General features: G+C 50.4%; 1 long non-coding RNA gene across 3 annotated transcripts in view; it reads left to right on the forward strand.

The window, feature by feature from the left end:
* LOC129387301 (uncharacterized) overlaps positions 1–20686 on the forward strand; it is a 54798-nt gene that overhangs the window by 25967 nt on the left and 8145 nt on the right. For all 3 annotated transcript variants that reach the window (XR_008614573.2, XR_008614575.2, XR_008614574.2), the window contains 2 exons: positions 335–410; positions 1220–1273. This is a non-coding gene — a long non-coding RNA (uncharacterized lncRNA). The remainder of the gene's footprint in view (positions 1–334; positions 411–1219; positions 1274–20686) is intronic.

Genomic DNA, 20686 nt, shown 5'->3' on the forward strand with positions numbered 1-20686 from the left:
GAAGTAAAGAATCACCGCGCGATCGATAACGCAGGGGTGACCTGGCTAAAAGAAGAGAGGAATGGGAGGAAGAGAAGGGATGAAGTGGGATAAGAAGACTGCACAGCCATCTGCTGATGCTGCTTTTATACGATATTCGACGCTGTCGTGTTTGGCACCACGACATGTCTATAGCATGCATAAAATCATTTTATTTCGAAAGGTGACACTGCTACATATGATATTCCCATATTATATAGTAGTATTTGATATGAAATTGTTCTAAATTATAACTTTCGGGAATCATAAATGCATACTAACGGTACTGCAATTCTTATTGCGCTTATTTTAACAGTGGCTATTGACCTGGTTCTCCCTGTTTACGAAAATGAAGATCATCTGTACCATCGTGCTATTGGTGTTTATGACAGGTAAGGATGTGATGTTAGACACTTCTCACATTTTTTGTACACGTGGTTTCTCTGACAGATGTTTGAGTAGGATAAAAAGAAAATTTGCGAAGTGCGATTACCCACATGCGGACAAGAATAAGCCCTATCATTACTTCCAACAAAAGTTTCAACAGGGTGCCGTTGTAAGCGGGCGGTACTCGTTGTAATAAATACTAGAGTATTGGATTCAAGCCTTGCTTTGGTTCCACACAGCTTATTCCAAATTAAATTCTTTTTCTCATGAGTACCTTTGCATCATCGTAGCCGTGACATATTGATAAGAGACAATTCTGCGTGCTGGTCCGCGTAGGGGTCGGCTTCAACGCAAACGTACAACAGTATATCACACTGTGTACTTCTGTATAGTACTATCTGCTGGGAATGTTTGACCACACACTAAAGATATGTACAATATGTAGCAACTCGTCACGGAAACCCCATAATCACATTAAGAACAAAGTTCATGCCGTTTTTCATGGTTCTGGCACATCGCGGGGAAGATATTTATGACTATTCATTTCTGCATGCCAGTTTCGGCATCGTTCTATTGAGCGATTTCACGGGAACTGTACTCATTATGCGGGATGACATGCGTGTTTTTCACAAGTTCATCCAGCCAATAGAAATACATGCGCTGTGCATTTCTAATACAGTTCCCACCATTAGGTGTTCAGTGTACCATTCTTGCAGAAACTATCGGATAAACAGTTCTGGTACTGCTAAAACGTTCCTAATACTGAACACCCATGGACTTGCTAAATGTGCACGATTACATGTGGCTTGCGCAGGCATCCTGGGATGGGCATCTGTGAAGGCGAGACGACGTGTACGTCGCTCAACAGGTACAGTATTAATTCACAGTAACCGACGAGCATAGCTTCATTAGTAACTTTCTGTATGTCCTACAGTGGGGACGAAGCAAAGCTGGTGGCGTAGGTTTGACCAGGTTACCCCTGACGTGGGGGCAGTTAGCAACGGCTTTAGATGAAAAAAAAAGCCTTATCCTAAAGAACTCTTCGTACCAAGAAATTCGTGCGAACATTTGACAACGAAGTAGGCTGAGTGAGATTTACGAAGTTAGGATATATATATATATATATATATATATATATATATATATATATATATATATATATATATATATATATATATATATACACATATACATATATATTGTGACGTATACCCTGCTGTATTATGCAAAAAAGAGATGAGGCGTGCAGACAGGACACAACAGCAGAGAAGTGGACAACACGAACGCCGACTATCAACTGAAGGGAGCAGTGCGGCGAACAAAGAAAGCAGACACAAAACTCATCTGCGCAAGCTCAGGAATGGTATCACCACGTGTCAGTCGGGTACATGTGCCGGTCTACGTGAGAGATAACTGTTAAGGCACTTAATCTCTTCCTTGTGTACAGTAATCGAAGGCTGACTCACGCACGCACTTCACCATTATAGATATGCCATGCCTCTACCATAAGACGCGCATGTTCATTCTTATGCCTGTACAATATAATGCACTCATCTAACTCTGGCGTTAGATGAATGCGCGATTGTGCTTCACTGGACAGATATTTGTCCAGTGAAGCATAATACGAACAACAGTTTTACCGACCGTCGTATGGGTATGGTTTATAAACTTCCCCTTAGCTGTGGCCAGTTCTACCTAGTGCAAACAGGACCGTGTATCAATCAGAGGCTAATGGAACATAAAGGGTCGTTAACAGGTGGATCGCCTTCTAATCTTTCCCTACATTGCCAAGGTTGTAACTGCACGCCAGAGTTAGATGAATGCGCGATATTGTACAGGCATACGAATGAAGACACGCTTCTTATGGTAGAGTTATGTCATATCTAAAATGGTGGAAGTGCGTGCGTGAGCCAGCCTTCGATTACATTACATAAGGAAGAGATTAAGTGCCTTAACAGTTATTCCTCACGTAGACCGGCACATGTACCCGCCTGACACGTGGTGATACCATTCCTGAGCTTACGCAGATGAGTTTTGTGTCTTCTTTCTTTTTTCGCCTCAGTGCTCCCTTCAGTTGATAGTCGGCGTTCGTGTTGTCCACTTCTCTACTCTTGAGTCCTGTCTGAACGCCTCACCTCTTTTTTGCATAATGAATCCTTACGAACTAGCTCAGCTTTCTGTCGTTCTGCCCTGCTGTAGTATACACGCTAAATGAGGATCCAGGCGTTTGCACTTTACGAAACGTAAGCGTCGATGCGCAATGTCGAGATGAACCTCGTTTTTCTCTGCTTCAGTCCCCTTGCTGTGCCACACCATGTGGCATTACCCCCTCTTCAAAAAAGAAAAAAAAAAACAAGGAAAACATACATAGGCTTGACGTGAGAGCGCCGGGATGGCCTAGGACGAACACATAGGCTATATTCACGATCACTGTGGTGTGCGATATAGTCTCAAGGCACTGAGGGACGAGCAACAACAAAAACTAACCTATGCGGCTGAAAACCTCGAATATTGGGGGTATAGTACGGTTCCAACCGCACAACGTGCACAATCTCAGATTGCAGTTGTCGACGTCGGGGAGGCTGGCTTCCGTCAGGAAAGACTTCGTAATTCACTTCACTAATTCGCTGCAACACTCTGTAAGGTCCGAAATAGCGACTCAAAAGCTTCTCGGATAGTCCTTTTCGGTACACGGGAGTCCAGAACAGAACTTGATCACCAGGTTGGAACTGGACTTGTCGATGACGGAGATTGTAACGGCGCGCATCGAACACATCCTTATGTGTTCTCGGGCATGCTGACGGGCTTCTTCCGTGCGTTGCACGAAAAGTTCGGCATCTTGGGCGAGGTCGAGATGATCGATGTTGTCGCACGGCAGCATTGCTTCTAACATAGTCCGTACTTAACGGCCGTAAAGGAGGTAAAACGGCGTGAAGCGTGTTGTTTCTTGCGTAGTAGTGTTATAGGCAAACGTTAGGTAACGGAGTATCTCGTTCCATGTCTTGTGCTGTACGTCTACGTACGTAGACAGCATGTGAGTCGTCGTTGTGTTCAGTCATTCGGTCAAGCCGTTTGTCTGCGGATGATAGGCAGTTGTCCTTCGACGGGTCGTGCAGCTGAGTTTAAAAACGTCTTCAATGAGCTGTGCTGTAAAGGCTTTGCCTCGGTCTGTGATGACGTGCGATGGGGCTCCATGGCGTAGGACGATGCTCTCTATAAAAAACCGGGCAACCTCGGAAGCTGTGCCTCGAGGCAGCGTCTTTGTCTCAGCATACCGCGTTAAATAGCCTGTGGCGACGATCACCCACCTATTGCCAGAAGATGACAGTGCAAACGGGCCAAGAAGATCCATGCCGACCTGGTCGAAAGGTTTGCCAGGTGGGTCAATTGGATTCAGCAATCCTGCAGGCTTCACAGCTGGCGACTTTCGGCACTGGCATTCACGGCAGGCTTGGACGTACCGCTTAACACACTCGGCAACATTCGGCCAGTATTAGGATTTGCGCACTCTATCAAGCGTTCGCGTAAAACCCAAATGACCAGACGGAGGCTCGTCATGACAGGCGAACGAAACTTCGGCATGGAGGTAGGATGGAACGACTAAAAAGTAGGTCTCTTTGTGGCAGCATAGTTCTCATTCAAGACGCCATGTCGTAAACAAAAAGACGACAATCCTCAAGCGATATGCTGGGGTATTGATGGGTTTCGTCCTTCCATATGTTCGAATATAGGCCGTAGTGCGTCGTCTGCGCTCTGCTGTGTTGACAAATCAGTAACGCTTACGGCCCCAAGGAAAGCGCCGTCGTCCTCAATGTCTTGGTCGGTAGTGTCGATAGGGGCGCGGATTGTGCGTCAGGGTTTTCGTGTATGCGGTCCGACTTGTACGCGATGGTCAAGTCGTACTCTTGCAAACGTAGACTTTACCATGCCAGTCATCCAGAAGGGTCCCGCATATTTGCAAGCCAGCATAACGAGTGATGATCGGTTACAACTTTGAATAGGCTGCCGTAGAGGTAAGGTCGAAATTTGGCCAGCGCCCATACGACGGCAAGGCACTCTTTCGCCGTGGTGGTGTAGTTGGTCTCTGCCGAGATAGTGTGCGACTTGCGTAGGCGATCACTCTTTCAATACCTTCCTGCCGTTGTACAAACACCACACCAAGACCAACGTTACTGGCGTCTGTATGAACTTCCGTGTCCGCCTCCTCGTCAAAGTGGGCCAAAACTGGTGCTGACACCAGACGCTGTGGAAGCTCGCTGAAAGCAGTCTCTTGCTCTGTGGCCCGGACAAACGACAAATCGTCCCTCGTGAGGCGAGTCAGCGGTTCCGCTATCTTCGAAAAATTTCGATGAAATGCCGGTAGTATGCGCAAAGGCCCGGGAAGCGTCGGACACCTTTCTAATCGGTCGGTGTTGGAAACGTGGCTACAGCGGCAGTTTTCGTGGCATCGAGGCTAACGCCTTCCGCGCTCACCACGTGTCCCAGAAACATCAGCCCCTTGTAACCGAAATGACACTTCTGAGGTTTAAGGATGAGGTGAGCCGATCGGATGGCTTCGAGAACTTGCCGCAGTCGTTCCAGGTGATCGTCAAATGTCGCCGAAGAAATAACCACGTCGTCCAGGCAGACGACGCCGCTTTGCCACTTCAGACCAGCGAGAACGTTGTCCATCATTCGCTGGAAAGTTGCTGGTGCCGAACAGAGACTGAAAGGAAGTACTCTGAATTAGTAAAGGCCATCTGGATTGATGAAAGCAGCTTTTTCACGGTCTCGTTCATCTACCTCAAATTGTCAGTAACCGCTCTTTAGATCGAGAGACTAAAGATACTTAGCTCGCCGCAACCTGTCTAAAGAGTCATCGATACGTGGTAGTGGGTAGACGGTCTTCTTGGTAACATCGTTGAGGCGTCGATAATCAGAACAGAAACGGAGCGTTCTGTCTTTTTTCTTGACCAGAATGACCGGGGACGACCACGGACTGTGCGGAGGCTGAATGACACCATCATCTAGCATCTCCTTGACTTGGGCTTGAATTGCCTCACGTTCTTTCGGCGAGACACGACAAACAAGGCTGTTGTTTGATGGGGCGTGCGTTGGCGGATGTCGTTATTCGGTGCTTCGGTATTGGCGTTTGGCCCACCTTAGTAGACCGAGCGAAGCACGCGCGGAATTCGTTCAAGAGTTCCTGCAGTACGCTCTTTTGGTCCTCCATCAGCTCGGAGTTTACAGCGATGTCTCTGAGCGAGCCGTCGTCTGTGTCAGAACACAACCACTCGACGATGTTCGTTGATGGTTCGGCGTAGGCGACTGCAGTGCCACAAAAAATGTGCCGATGCTCAAAGGTAAAGTTGGTAATGAGGACCGCTGTCTGCCTATCACGAAGTTCCACAAGGCTTCGCGCTACACAAATACATTGGGTCAGCAACATAGAAATGTTGCCTTCAACAATGGCTTCACCGTCTTGTAGCTCATCGGACTTGACTGAAACCATAGCACTCGAACGCGGCGGTATAGTGATACTGTCGTCCGAAACGCGAAGTGCGGATCTGTGTCCAATGGCGTCAGTCGGTGTTGTTGCCCTTTGTGTCGAGAAAGCGATGCAGCGCTCTCGGAGGTCAATAATGGTGCCATATTCCCGGAGAAACTCCATCCCAAATCGCGGGAACACTTGCGCAGAACCAGACAAGTGGCGAGAAAAGCAGCACCGCGAATTTCTACTCTGGCCGTGCATAAGCCAAGTGGTGTGAGGACGTGGCCACCTGCCGTACGAACTGGTGCCCCCTTCCAGGGCAACGTAACTTTTTTTCAGAACGCTCGCCAGTTTGTTACAAAGAATAGAGTAATCAGCGCCGGTATCTACAAGTGCACTCATTTTTCTGTCGTCGATCAACACAGGTATGTCCAGTGAAATCTTGTTCGCGGGGACTGGCTCTGGCGTCATCGTGTTTTCGTTGTTCTGCGGTCGGCAAGACACGAGGTCTTCAACTCGTCGAGTATTAGCGGCCCCGCCTCGGAAGGTCGCTGAGGTCAGTTTTCCCGGCGTGGACTTAGGTATCTCTCTTGCGTCGTCCTCGAGGTAGCATCACCAGCAGGGAAATATCGCCGCGGTGATTGTGAGCGTGACTGTCACTGCGATGTGCCCGGCCTGCGCTGCTGTTCGAGGAATTCTGTGATGTAGGAAGGCCTTTGGCCGAACCTAGGTCGAGGCGAATCGATAGAAAACCTCCGCAGTCCGAGTCGCCGGTAGGGGCACTCCCGGCACGCATGACCAGCTTCGCCGCAGTGGTTGCACAGCGCTCGTCAATCGGTTGCTCACCAAACCTCTGATTTTCTGGCGGGTGTTTGGCAGTCGGCCAGGTACGGTAGCGGAGTTGTCGGAGCAGCTTGCGCCGATTGCAACGCGATTGGCGACACAACAAAAGTAGGTGCGAAAGCTTGGGCGGGGCTCAGTATAGCTTCTGCGTAATTCTTGCACCGGGACTCGCTTGGCAGATGTGGTGTTTTATTGCTGGAAAGAATCGCCTGCAATGTACTTCGTTGCGTACGACGCTGGCGAGGGAGCTGACTGGAGGTGGCGACATACCGTGGTGCTTCTGCAGCTCGTCGCGAACCACTGAGCGAATCAGCTCGCAAAGCAAGGCTACGTCGCACCCGAAGCCTACCGGCGCATCCGGAGTGCAGACGCCATTTACGTTCGACCGTTGCTGAAGCGTATTCTCCATCGCGGTGGCTTCGGTGGGGAACTCCGCAAGAGTCTTGGGCGTATTCCAAACAAGACCGCCAAAGAGCTGTTCCTTTACGCCTCTCATCAGATGACGCACCTTCTTCGCTTCCGACATGCTTGGATCGGCACGCTGTAAGAGACGCATCATGTCCTCCACATACATCGTGACGCTCTCGTTGGGCTTTTGAACGTGACTGAAGGGCTCGCTCCGCTTTTTCCCGGCGATCGGAGCTGAAGAAAATCGCCAGTAGCTTGCACTGAAATCAGGCCAGGATGACAGGGCACTTTGGCGGTTCATAAACCACGTGCGAACACCATCCTGAAGGCTCAAGTAGACGTTACTGAGTTTGGCGTTGTTGTCGCACTCGATAAACGCAGCCACGCGTTCGAACTCCGCCAGCCAGTCTTCCGCGCCTTCAAATGTGTCGCCATGAAAAGCCGTCGACACTTGGAGGTTCAGCAGCGTTAGGTAAGTCGGTGTCACCCTTTCCGTAGAAGTCGCAGTTTCGCAGTCATCACTTTTTCCTGGAGGTTTCGAAATTATGGGGCGAGGACTCGGATTCGCCTGCTTCTGTGGTGAACTGGAGTCAACTCCAATTGTGGGGCGAGGTCCATGCTGCCCAGTGGGGTCTCCTGCATAAGTTGAGTGTACTCCGCAAGCTCCACCAAATTTTCGCGTATACCCTGCTGTAGTATGCACGCCGAATAAGGATCCACGCGATTGCATTTTACGAAACGTAAGCGTCGACGCGCGATGCCGAGGACGAACCTCGTTCTCTTCTTCTTCAGTCCCCTGGCACACACCATGTGGGAATATATATATTTATATATATATATATATATATATATATATATATATATATATATATATATATATATATATATATATATATATATATATATATATTGTCGCAGCACTGCGCGACTGAGACAGAGAAAGAGGAAGTAGAGTGTGCGCGCGTGATCTCGTGGTACTCTGCGCCGGCTGGGCCTGGCCTGTAGCTTCCATCTCGGACCTCGTTTCACCTTGTAAATAAACGTCATTCGTAACATCTTTGGTGGACGTGCTGGGTAAATCTTGGACGATCCTGGACGACCCAGCTCTACCAACTGTCCGACGCAGTAGGCGCTTGGCCGGTTGACGACCACAAGCAGCGGACATGGCCGATTCCGGAGAAGGCAATGACGACCCCACCTGCGGCGGACCAGACAGCAATCACGGAGGTCAGGCTGGCTACTGGACACCGCTGCGGGAGCCACCCACCTTTTCGGGGAAGGCGAACGAAGACGTCGACGACTGGCTTAAACACTACAACAGAGTGAGTCGCCACAACCACTGGAGCACTACGAAGCAGCTCGATAACGTGTTTTTTTTTTCTCGCTGGAACCGCGCTCCTCTGGTTTGAAAACCACGAGAGCGTTCTGACAAGCTGGGATAATTTTGTAGAAGAATTCACCAAGTGCTTCGGGGACCCGATCTCTAAGAAAAAGAAGGCTGAGCAGACGCTTTCCCGACGAGCTCAATTACTTGGCGAAACGTGTACAACGTACATAGAGGCTGTTCTGAAATTATGCGGAATCGTCAGCGCTACCATGACAGACGAAGACAAAGTAGGACATCTGCTTAAAGGAAGCGCAGAAGATGTTTATAATTTTCTTATAACGAAGGAAGATCTTAGTACTCCGTCTGATCTGAGGAAACACTGCCGGGCGTTTGAAGCGCTGAAAATGAGAAGGATTGGGCCAAAGTTTGGACGCTTGGACAATGTTACTACTGTTGCAAGCGTGTCCGTCCCAACCCACGACGACATCTCCTCGGTGATTCGGCAAGTGGTTAAAGAAGAGCTTGAACGCCTTAAAGTTGTTGACGACGCTCATGTGTGCCATCAGTGTGCATTTGATCATCGCTCTCGTGTGCCACCGGCCACCTGGGCACCTCAGAGTTACCGAGAACCTCGCAGGACCTATGCTGATCGTACGGAGAGCAGCAACTTGCCACCGCAACCGACAAGTCTGGGACGCCGACAAGATGCACCACAACGACTTGTTCCACGGGCTTGTAGCTCGTGGAACAAGTCGTTGTGGTGCATCTTGTCGGCGTCCCAGACTTGTCGGTTGCGGTGGCAAGTTGCTGCTCTCCGTACGATCAGCATAGGTCCTGCGAGGTTCTCGGTAACTCTGAGGTGCCCAGGTGGCCGGTGGCACACGAGAGCGATGATCAAATGCACACTGATGGCACACATGAGCGTCGTCAACAACTTTAAGGCGAGCTATAGCACGGCCTGCTATAGCTCGGCAGGCAACAGTGGTCACCCGGCACCACAATAAACACCGACGAGCACGGCAGCTCGCCGGTCAGTAATCTTTCAGCACCACCACGCTGAGAAGCCCTCCCTTGTTCACGACCCGGGGTGGATTGTGACAGGGCTCTTCCCTCCTACAACCAGCCTGAGAGTACGTTTCCACCCATAACGCCCATGTCACCGGTGTCACCCGCGACAAGCCGCGACTACCGCATTTGCTACAGCTGCGGTGTGCCTGGACACATTGCTAGGTATTGCCACCACCGCCAGCAGCGTGCTCCATGGTTTAACTCCTACACACCCCGCGTGCCCGCTGACGAGCCCTGGTCGTATCCCAGTTCCTTCCAGCGGCTGCAGCAGGGACGCGCGAACCGCAGTGACTCCCCCGTTTCCAATCGCAGCCTCACACCACCACCGGCACGACAACGACGCTCTCCATCACCTCGTCGTCGCTCGTTATCACCGCTGCCGTTGGGAAACTAGCTGGTGCGACCGACGGGGGTGAGGCCGCAATATTGTTGCGCGCGAAGGAGACCGTTTGTAACCCTTACGGATGAAGGGGACCGTTTACTTTAAGTCGTGAAGGTGAGCGCAAGAGCGGTCAGCTGGTTTATGAACTGAGCGTCGTCCTCTTCTTCTTTCTTCCACTCGGGACCGCAAGCACGTTCACTGGTCTTCGTTTTCTTCATGCGTAACAATATGTTCATCTTCATCAAGACCTCCTTGTGTAAAATTGTTTAAAAACAAAGTGTGCGTTTTAGTTGACAATGTGAGTGCTTTTGCTTTAGTTGACACCGGGGCGGCAGTTTCTGTTATGAGCCTGTCCTTCAAAAATCGTCTTGGACAAAAAGTTATGTTTTCTTGGGATCGGAACGCTACCTTTCATGGAGTTGGCGGGGAAATGTTACGCCCACTTGGGGTTTGTTCTGTTTCAGTTACGATAGGGGACCAGACATTTCGAAGTGAATTTACTGTGCTTGAACGTGCAACGCATGACATTATTTTAGGAATTGATTTCTTGCGTGAGTGGGGGCAACTTTGGATTGTGGAAGTGGCGCGATTTCTCTTCGCCGCGACGCGCGAACTTCAATGACAGATAGTACCAGTGATGCCGCCGACGTTCTCTCCGTGTCCCAAGATGTGTGTTTGCCCCCTCAGACTGCAATGTTTGTACCTGTGAATACCTCTCGCCCTCACTACAGGTTCTTGTTGTGGTTTAGCCGAGCCCGATTATAACAATGCGCTCAAGAAAAATGCGATAGTCCCTCGCTCCCTCGTTGTCACCACTGATGGTTGTACTCGTTTGTGGACAGTGAACGTTTCAACCCAACCCATAACATTGCCGCTAGGACTTAAACTGGCAAGTTTTGATGAACAAGCCATTGTCAGCGTCGGAACGGTCGAAATGTCAACCGAAAAAAAAAAATCCAACCCCGATTCCAACCATGATAATTCTGCTGACATTAAGCGCATGATTAACAAGTCGCTGTCTTTTAGTGAGCAGTGTCTGCTGGAAGCTGTGCTCGCTCGCTACGCCACAGTGTTCGATTTTGCTCAAGGCCAACGAGCGTCCCATACACCACCGGCGTCTCGTATGCAACACCGCATCCATACAGGGCAAGTAACGCCAATTCGTCAGAAGCCCTACCGCGTTTCACCTTCCGAGAGAAAAGTCATCGCCGAGCAGGTCGAAGAAATGTTACAGAAAGGAGGGATCCAGGAATCATGTAGCCCTTGGGCTGCTCCTGTGATCCTAGTGAAGAAAAAAGACAACTCATGGAGATTCTGTGTGGACTATCGCCGCCTAAACGCCGTCACAAAGAAAGACGTGTACCCCCTACCACGAATAGATGACGCCGTCGACTGCCTCCACTCCGCGTCGTATTTCTCTTCTGTTGATTTACGGTCAGGATATTGGCAAATTCCCATGCACCCCTCAGACAAGGAGAAGACTGCCTTCGTGACACCTGACGGTCTCTTTGAGTTCAACGTTATGTCCTTTGGCTTATGCAACGCTCCAGCGACATTCGAGCGATTTATGGATACCGTGCTCCGCGGAGTCAAATGGGAAATTTGCATGTGCTATTGAGACGACGTCATTATCTACGGCCGGACATTTCACAAGCACAATCAGCGCCTGTCGATCGTTCTTGACTGTATCCAGCAAGCTGGCCTTATTTTAAACTCGAAGAAATGTAATTTCGGTGAGCGTCAAGCCCTCGTACTAGGCTTTCTGGTCGACAGAGACGGCATACGACCAGACCCTGAAAAGATAGCAGCGGTTCGCGACTTCCAACAGCCACAAACGGTGAAAGATCTGCGAAGCTTTTTGGGCCTTTGCTCATATTTCCGGCGCTTTATCAAGAATTTCGCACAGCTTGCCTCTCCCCTCACTTCTCTCCTTCACAAAGACACCCCATACTTGTGGACTGCTGACTGAGAGTCGGCGTTTCAACAGCTGAATTTTTTGTTGACTTCTGGACTGGTACTGCGGCATTTTGATCCGGAGGCGTCAACTGAGCTGCACACTGACGCCAGCGGTGCGGGTGTTGGTGCTCTGCTTGTTCAGCTCTGCGATGGCCGTGAGCATGTCATTGCCTACGCTAGTCGGACACTTACAAAAGCGGAGAAAAACTACACCGTTACTGAACTCGAGTGCCTAGCAGTCGTATTCGCCATTCAGAAGTTCCGTCCGTATCTACATGGCCGCGCATTCACGATAGTGACGACCATCATTCACTCTGTTGGCTGGCTGGGCTGCGTGACCCGTCTGGTCGGTTGGCCCGCTGGGCTTTGCGCCTTCAAGAGTACAGCTTTGCCGTTAAATACAAGAGCGGACGCTGTCACACGGATGCTGACTGCCTATCCCGTCTCCACTCGCCGCATACTAAAGCTGAGGATGATGACTTCGATGACTACCTAGTTTCCATCTCATCCGACTTTCCAGACCTGCGTACCTTCAAGAGCGAGCAACGTTGCGACCCTACCTTGAAATCCGTATGGGCAGCTGCACGTGAGCAAGCAGGAACAACACCGTTTACTTTTCGTAATGGTTTGCTGTACAAAAAAAATTACTCGGCTGATGGTCCCCGATTGCTTCTAGTTGTGCCCGAAAACCTGCGCCCTGCTGTCCTTCGTTCCATGCATGACGATATCACGTCCGGGCACCTTGGCTTTGCACGCACACTACACCGACTTAGACAGAGATTTTTCTGGCCCAAGCTCTGGAAAACAACGAAACAGTATGTCGCCAGCTGTACTGTTTGCCAGCGCCACAAGCAAACGACGACGGCCCCAGCAGGCTATTTACAACCAGTTAGGCCACCGACGTTACCGTTTGAAAAAGTAGGCATCGACTTGCTTGGCCCGCTCCCAAAGACGTCAGCTGGCTACCGCTGGATTATAGTATGCGTAGATTATCTTACTCGCTACACGGAAACGGCGGCACTTCCATCTGCCACTGCAGCAGATGTCTCTTCATTTTTGTTGCATCACGTCATACTCCGTCACGGCGCTCCCCGGGTTGTCATCAGTGACCGTGGACGGCAATTCACCGCCGACGTCGTTGAAGAACTTTTACGGCTTTGTGGTTCTGCATATCGTCATTCCACTCCTTACCACCCGCAAACCAATGGCCTCACGGAGCGGACGAATCGAACCCTTACCAACATGTTATCAATGTATGTCGCTGCTGACCACAAGAATTCGGACGCCGTCTTACCTTTTGTAACATACGCGTACAATAGTGCCAAGCACGAAGTTACTGGATATGCGCCGTTCTTTTTGCTCTACGCACGCGCTCCCCAGAGCTTTCTGGACACTATTCTACCTTTATCGTGCCAAGAAGATCCTTCCATCGCCCAAACTCTGTGTCGTGCTGAGGAAGCACGTCGACTGGCGCATCTTAGGACGTTGTCCTCACAAGGCCACAGCAAGATTCGCTATGATGCGCGGCATATCCCCGTCAGCTTTACTCCCGGTGATTATGTTTGGTTGTGGACACCTGTTCGCAAAAAGGGATTGTACCGCAAGTTTCTCGCCACTTACACGGGACCATTCGTTATGCTCAGTCGCTTGAGTGATGTGAACTATGTCGTCGCTAAAGTGACGGCAAGCAATCGGCGTTCACGTGCGACGCAAGTTGTTCACATGGCCAGACTCAAGCAGTGCCATCACCGGTCCCTTTGACTCGCTCGGCGAGCTTCGTCTGCCCCCGGGGAAAATGTCGCAGCACTGCGCGACTGAGGCAGAGAAAGAGGAAGTAGAGCGTGCGCGCGTGATCTCGTGGTACTCTGCGCCGGCTGGGCCTGGCCTGTAGCTTCCATCTCGGACCTCGTTTCACCTTGTAAATAAACATGATTCGTAACAATGTATATATATATAATAAAGGCGATTTCTTGGGGTTCGTAGCGTTCTAGGATGCACCGAGCAGTTCGTGAGCTCGAGCGCCTCTGCTGCGCGCTTGATGCTGCCGATGCTGCTGACTGTGTACGCACGTTCGTTATCTTCCTTACAATGGCCCCACTGAAATAAAGGAGCCATCCTGGCGACTTAGTTATCTGGAAGGACGGTAGAATGGTGATACGGCTTCAGATGCTAAACGTCAACGACTTCGCGGTTACGACGTCGCATGACGGACGGCGGCTTGAGCGGCTCAATAGGTAATTAACGGGTGATGTTCTCTCGAGAACGCGGTATGGCCCGTCGTACTTCGGAAGGAGTTTTCAAGTGAGCCCAGGCGTGCGGTGTGGCACTAACAACCAAACGAGAGTGCCCGGGAGAAAAATGGGAGCCGAGTTCTGGGCATCGTCAACGGCGTTTTGACGGTTCTGGCCGTCCGAGGTGAATCGGTGGGCCAGCTGGCGACATTCCTCGGCGTGTCTGGCGGCTCCCGAGATCGGCAGGCATTCCGACGGGTCCGGCCGGTAGGGCACAATGGTGTCGATTGTGTGCGAAGGATGACGGCAGTAAAGAAGGTAAAAGGGTGAGAATCCGGTAGTGGCCTGAGTCGTGATGTTGTAGGCGTAGGTGACAAACGGAAGAACTAGGTCCCAGTTAGAGTGATCAGGTGAGACATGCATGGCGAGCATGTCACCAAGAGTTCGATTAAAGCGTTCCGTGGTACCGTTAGTCTGTGGGTGATAAGCAGTGCATTTGCGATGAAAGATAGCGCATTCAGCTAGCAGTTGTTCGATGACTTCAGATAAGAAGGCGCGGCCTCTGTCGCCTAAAAGTTCACGTGGACCTCCATTACAAAGAAGAAAACGGCGAAGTTTGAAATTGGCTACCTCCTGCGCTGTAGCATTTGGTGAAGCAGCAGTCTCCGCATAACGGGTTAAGGGGTCTACAGCAACGATTATCCGCCTGTTGCCGGTAGGAGTCAGCGGAAGTGGCCCGTAGAGATCTATGCCCACGCTATCAAAGGGTCGGGATGGGCATTGTAGAGGCTGGAGTTCACCCGCGGAGTTGTGCGGTGGCGCTTTGCGGCGTTGGCACTCATGACAAGAGCGGACGAACTTTCGAACAAAATTGCACATTCCCCGCCAGTAGTAGCGGTGTCGAAGTCTTTCGTAGGTCTTGAAGACTACCGCGTGGCCACACTGAGGGTCGACGTGGAACGAGGAGCAGAGCTCTGATCGCAAGATTCTCGGAATGACGAGTAACCAGGTGCGTCCCTCTGCGGCATAGTTGCGTCGATAGAATAGCTGGTCTCGAATCGCAAAATGAGGAACTTGGCGCTAAAGCGTACGTGACGCCAGAACTTTCGACGTATCCGAGAGAAGGTCGAGCAGAGATGCAGTCCAGGGATTATTACGCTGTGCAGCAGCGATAGTGTCAACGTCCAGAGAGGATAATGTTCACTCGCAGGAGGAGTCGTGACTGAACTTCCGGGGAAACGGCGATCGGGATAGCGCGTCAGCGTCGGAGTGCTTTCGCCCGGAACGGTAAACCACGCGGATGTCATACTCTTGGATTCGCAATGCCCAGCGGGCAAGGCGGCCCGATGGACCTTTGAGCGCCGACAGCCAACATAGGGCGTGGTGGTCAGTCACTACGTCAAACGATCGGCCGTGTAAATATGGGCGAAACTTGCCAAGCGCCCACACAATGGCCAAACACACCTTTTCTGTAACCCTGTAATTGGTCTCCGCCTTGGTTAACGTGCGACTCGCGTATGAGGCGACGTATTCTGTGTGGCCAGGTTGGCGCTGTGCCAACACAGCGCCAACTCCTACACCGCTTGCATCGGTATGGATTTCGGTTGGCGCTTGAGAGTCGAAATGGCGAAGAATTGGTGGCGTCGTGAGAAGACGGCGCAAGGTTGTGAAGGCGTCGTCACACGCTGGAGACCATAATGAGAGATCTCTAGCGCCACCAAGGAGCTGCGTGAGAGGCGATGTAATTGACGCAAAGTTTCGAACGAATCGCCGGAAGTAAGAGCAGAGGCCAATAAAACTGCGTAGCTCTTTCATAGTGGTAGGTTTGGGAACGCAGTAACCGCACGTAGGTTCTCGGGATCCGGGCGAATACCGTCCTTTGACACAACATGGCCTAAAATTGTAAGCTGACGAACAGCAAATCGTCCCTTCTTCAGGTTAAGTTGAAACCCGGCGTTGGTGAAGCAAGTTAGTACGTGCTGGAGGCGGAGCAGGTGCGTTGCGAAATCAGGGGCGAACACCACAATGTCATCAAGATAGCAAAGGCAGATTTTCCATTTCAGGCCACGCAGAAGATTATCCATCATTCTTTCGAACGTAGTAGGTGCGTCGCAAAGTCCGAAAGGCATGACGGTGAATTCATACAAGCCGTCTGGTGTAACAAAGGCCGTTTTCGGGTGATCGGCCTCTGCCATCGGAACCTGCCAGCAGCCTGACCGCAAATCTAGCGAAGAAAAGAACTCGGCTCCCTGCAAACAGTCCAGAGCATCATCGATTCGTGGTAATGGATATACGTCCTTCAGCGGGATCTTGTTCAACCGTCGAAAATCAACACAGAAGCGGATGGAACCGTATTTTTTTGTGGCGAGGACCACAGGAGAGGCCCATGGGCTTTGGGAATGTTGAATGACGCCTCGACGGAGCATGTCATCGACCTGGTCTGCAATGACGCGACGTTCCGTAGCGGACATGCGATATGGTCTCTGTCGCAGCGGTGAATGAGAGCCAGTTTCGATGTATTGCTCAACCGTCGATGCACGGCAAAGAGATGTTTGCGCAACGTCAAAAAACGGTGGAAGTGCTGAAGGATTGAGAGTAGTTGAGATCGCTGCGAATGCATCAGATCTTCGGCGATGAATGGGCTGAACATACCAGTACATGTTGAGTCGGGTACGGAGAGGGCACTCAGTTCATGGACGGCAGTAGAAGGCACTTCGAGGACGGAGACAATTCGTGTTGAATCGACCGACTCGACGTAACCAAGGCATTCGCGGCGGAGCAGTGATCGCGGCGATGAAAGATGATTGTAAATGGGCATCACGCTGACACCGGCGGCAAGGTCAAGAGCTGCAAAGGGCAAAGGAAGCGCTTTTCGGGTAGCAAAGTGATGAGAGGGCGTGAAGAAGACTGGCCCGTCGCAATTGGTACTACAGAAGACTGGTACGAATGCTGAAGAGCATGGGGGAATACAGATGTCTTCTTTCACGACAATTTTAGCGGCAGGATGAGCATCGACGGAGGCCAGGTCACCAAGGTGGAAAAGTTCAATCTCAGCCAGAGCGCAATTGATGATGGTATTGTGGCGTGAAAGAAAATTCCATCCTAGAATAACGGCGTGGGAGTACGATGAAAGAACTATGAAATCAATCGTGTACAAAACGTCCTGCATGGTCACTCGGGCAGTACAAGCAGCGGTAGGGCGAACGAGTTCAGCACTCGCCGTTCGGAACGACAATCAAGACTGAGGCGTCGTCACTTTACGAAGCGAACGGCAAAACCTGGCATCCATAACTGAAATAGCGGCACCGGTATCGACGAGGGCGACTGTAGCGACATCTTCGATAAACACATCAATGACATTGACAGGTAAAGGAGGAGGACTTCGGCATGTCGACATTTGCTTCTTGCCTCAGGAACTGCGTCATCTAGTTTCCCTATTCGTTAGAGACGGGTCGTCGGCGCATAGGGGAAACCGATAGACGACGTGGGGAGGGTGATCGGAGGCGTTGGAACCGAGGACGGCGATCAGTCTGGGAGCGAACTGGTGATCGGTCGAAGAGTCCGTAAGGCGCATTTGAATTAGGCGGCGCATAGGCCGCTCGGCGATCGTCATCGAACGCCTGCGGTTGGCGGTGGCAGAACCTTGCTACATGACCGGGATACCTACATGCGAAGCATATAGGGCGATTGTCCGGCGTACGCCACGGGTTAGCGACGGCAGTGGTGGTCCAGGGGACGGGAGGGGGAGGTCGGTGCACAGGCTGCTGGAAGCGACGCACGGGCACAGTGCGAGAGGCCATTGCAGCAACCGTAGCATAAGTGACTGGTGTAATCACGACATCCTGCTGGTGAACAGCCGGCAGCGCTTCCGCGACCTCTTCATGGATCACGTTACGGAGATGAGACGGCAAAGTGCTGGCAGACTCCTGAGTGACGGACACGAGAGATAGCTGTCGTGCGACTTCTTCGCGCACGAAAGCCTTGATTTGGGTTATCAGATAGGCTTGTTCTGGGCCGGTGGTCAGGCTGCAGAGTGACGCCGCATTTGGTGTGGGATGTCGCCTTGTAAGAGCTCGCTGCTTGCGTAATTCATCATCTCTGGCACAAGCTGATGACATCGCCAACAGTGCGCGGGTCCTTGACCAGAAGCATCTGGAACGCGTCATCATCGATTCCCTTCATGACGTGCTTGATCTTTTCCGCTTCAGTCATGGCAGCGTTCACGCGCCTGCACAAATCTAGAACGTCTTCTATATAGCTGGTGAATGTCTCACCCGTGTCCTGTGCGCGTGTACGCAAACGCTGCTCGGCTCGGAGTTTCCTGACGGCGGGTCGGTCAAATACTTCTGTAATCGACGTCTTGAACGCCGACCACGTTCTGATATCCCTCTCATCATTTCTGAACCAGAGACTGGCCACGCCAGCGAGGTAGAATGATACGTAAGCCAGTTTGTCCGAGTCATTCCATTTGTTGTGAACGCTCACCCGTTCGTAGGACGACAGCCACTCTTAAACGTTGTTGTCGTCAGTTCCGCTGAAGATAGGAGGCTCCCGCTGGCGAACGGTGCCAGCGCAAGGGATGGGTGGTGATGGAAGAGTCTGCTGGTCGGCGTCCGGCATGGCGGAGGGTAGCGTCGGAGAACGCAGTTCCAGGATGGTACAATGGAACGTTACCCCACACCTCCACCACTTATAAAGGAGATATATTGGGGTTCGCAGCGACCGCCGGTTCTAGGATGCACCGAGCAGTTCGTGAGCTCGAGCATCTGCTGCGCGTTTGATGCTGCCGATGCTGCTGACTGTGTACGCACGTTCGTTATCTTCTTTACAGTATAGTATATATATATATATATATATGTATATATATATATATATATATATATATATATATATATATATATATAGATATATATATGAGAAGAAAGGGGGTTAACCCAGGGGCCCGATTGTTATTAGTCATATCATCAGAAGCCAACAAACAAGGACACCAAGGACAACACAAGGGAAGTTACTTGTACTTACTAATTGCAATAACGAAGTAATACATATATGGAAATGAAAGCGGATGAGAAAACAACTGGCTGCAGCTGGGGAACCATTCCACGCTTTCGCATTACGCGTGCGCTGCTCTACTGATTATATATGTTTTTGAAGCACTCATATTTTTTTAGTCACAACCCCATCAAGCCATCAGATAAAGATGCCAAGAAAAGAATAGGGGAAATTTGTTAGTCGAAGGTGTGGAAAGGAGAAGAAAAAGGTCGCTGAAAGCCACTGAACAAAAAAGAACTTCCCATCGGTGGGAGCTGAAGCCATATACTCTTCATCACGCGTGCATTCCTCTAGCAATAGAGCTACGATGACGGGTATTGACACGTACACGTTCTTCAATATTTGTGTATGTGTACAAGGACTGATCCGGGGAGGGCTACCCATTCACCAGTTACGGTCATGACGGCGGATGAGGCACAAGCTTTCTAACCGCTGGCGTCACGTAGCGCGTAGACATTTTGTAGCTGTCAGCTGACCATTATACTCGCGTATGTGACCTGAAGGCATCAGACCTAGCGGAGTCGAGACTCTCCTATGCAATGAACAAGAAGAGGAACTGAGGTGCGTGATTTCTGTTAGTCGCAATCATGTAAAGCCAACAAATAATAAAACCAACGGAAGCATACAGATTATTGTTTTTAATTTAAGTGTAGAAACTTTAAAGTATAAGGAAGGTGGTCGTCTCCATGTTGTGATTAGTTCTTTTTTCGTCCACTTTCATTTCTCTTTCCCTTATCATTCCTCAACTTAGAATAACTCTTCATAGTTAGGATCAATTATAATTTCAATCTCAATTGCGGGAAACTATAATAAAGGGAATTTTTAGCTTATAAGTATATTTTTACACACATACTTTAATACTCGCAATAATTCTGTTAGTTGTGCAGCAATTTCATAATTGTGGATTCATTAACCTTATGTTTTCATAATGTTTCGTGAACGGAATCATGGTGAGAATCCCATTGATTTGAAGGGGTCCTGAACAACCCCACGGCCTTGGTGGAAAAACGCAGTCCGCGGATAGCGTACATTGCTCTCAACATCTCTGCCAAATTTTGCAATCGCGCGTGTTGCCTGGAACTCACACGCGGCGCGCAAGTTCCCCTTTTTCTCAAGCCCTGTCTTTTCAACAAAAGCATGTTGCTCATTGTTCTCGGGCTCCTTTATTTCGTAATATAACAGATTCCCATACGTGGCTGCTATTCGCCAATAGATGACGTCAATAAAGAACCGTGTTTCGGTGGATGCGCTTCACACTAGTATTACTCTAAATCTTTATTCACGCAGTTTATTAAGCAGGCTGGAATAAGCGAAAATATGCTTTCAGTAATTATGCACTTCGGGAATTCCATAAGAAATATGTACTTCCGGAAGAAGCCAACTATTGTCTGCTCACGCTCGACCGGGGTCGCCGGCGTAAGAATTCAACTTTGGCCAGCCTGCTTGTCGGTGTCGTATCTATCGGGTATCGCTATTTTCGACTAGTTTTGAACACTCAACTTGCTTCGAGTCACGCGAAACTAGAAGGTGTCCTGAACCAACCC

The sequence above is a fragment of the Dermacentor andersoni genome, chromosome 2 (genome assembly GCF_023375885.2).
Source record: "Dermacentor andersoni chromosome 2, qqDerAnde1_hic_scaffold, whole genome shotgun sequence".
NCBI classification, from domain to species: domain Eukaryota; kingdom Metazoa; phylum Arthropoda; class Arachnida; order Ixodida; family Ixodidae; genus Dermacentor; species Dermacentor andersoni.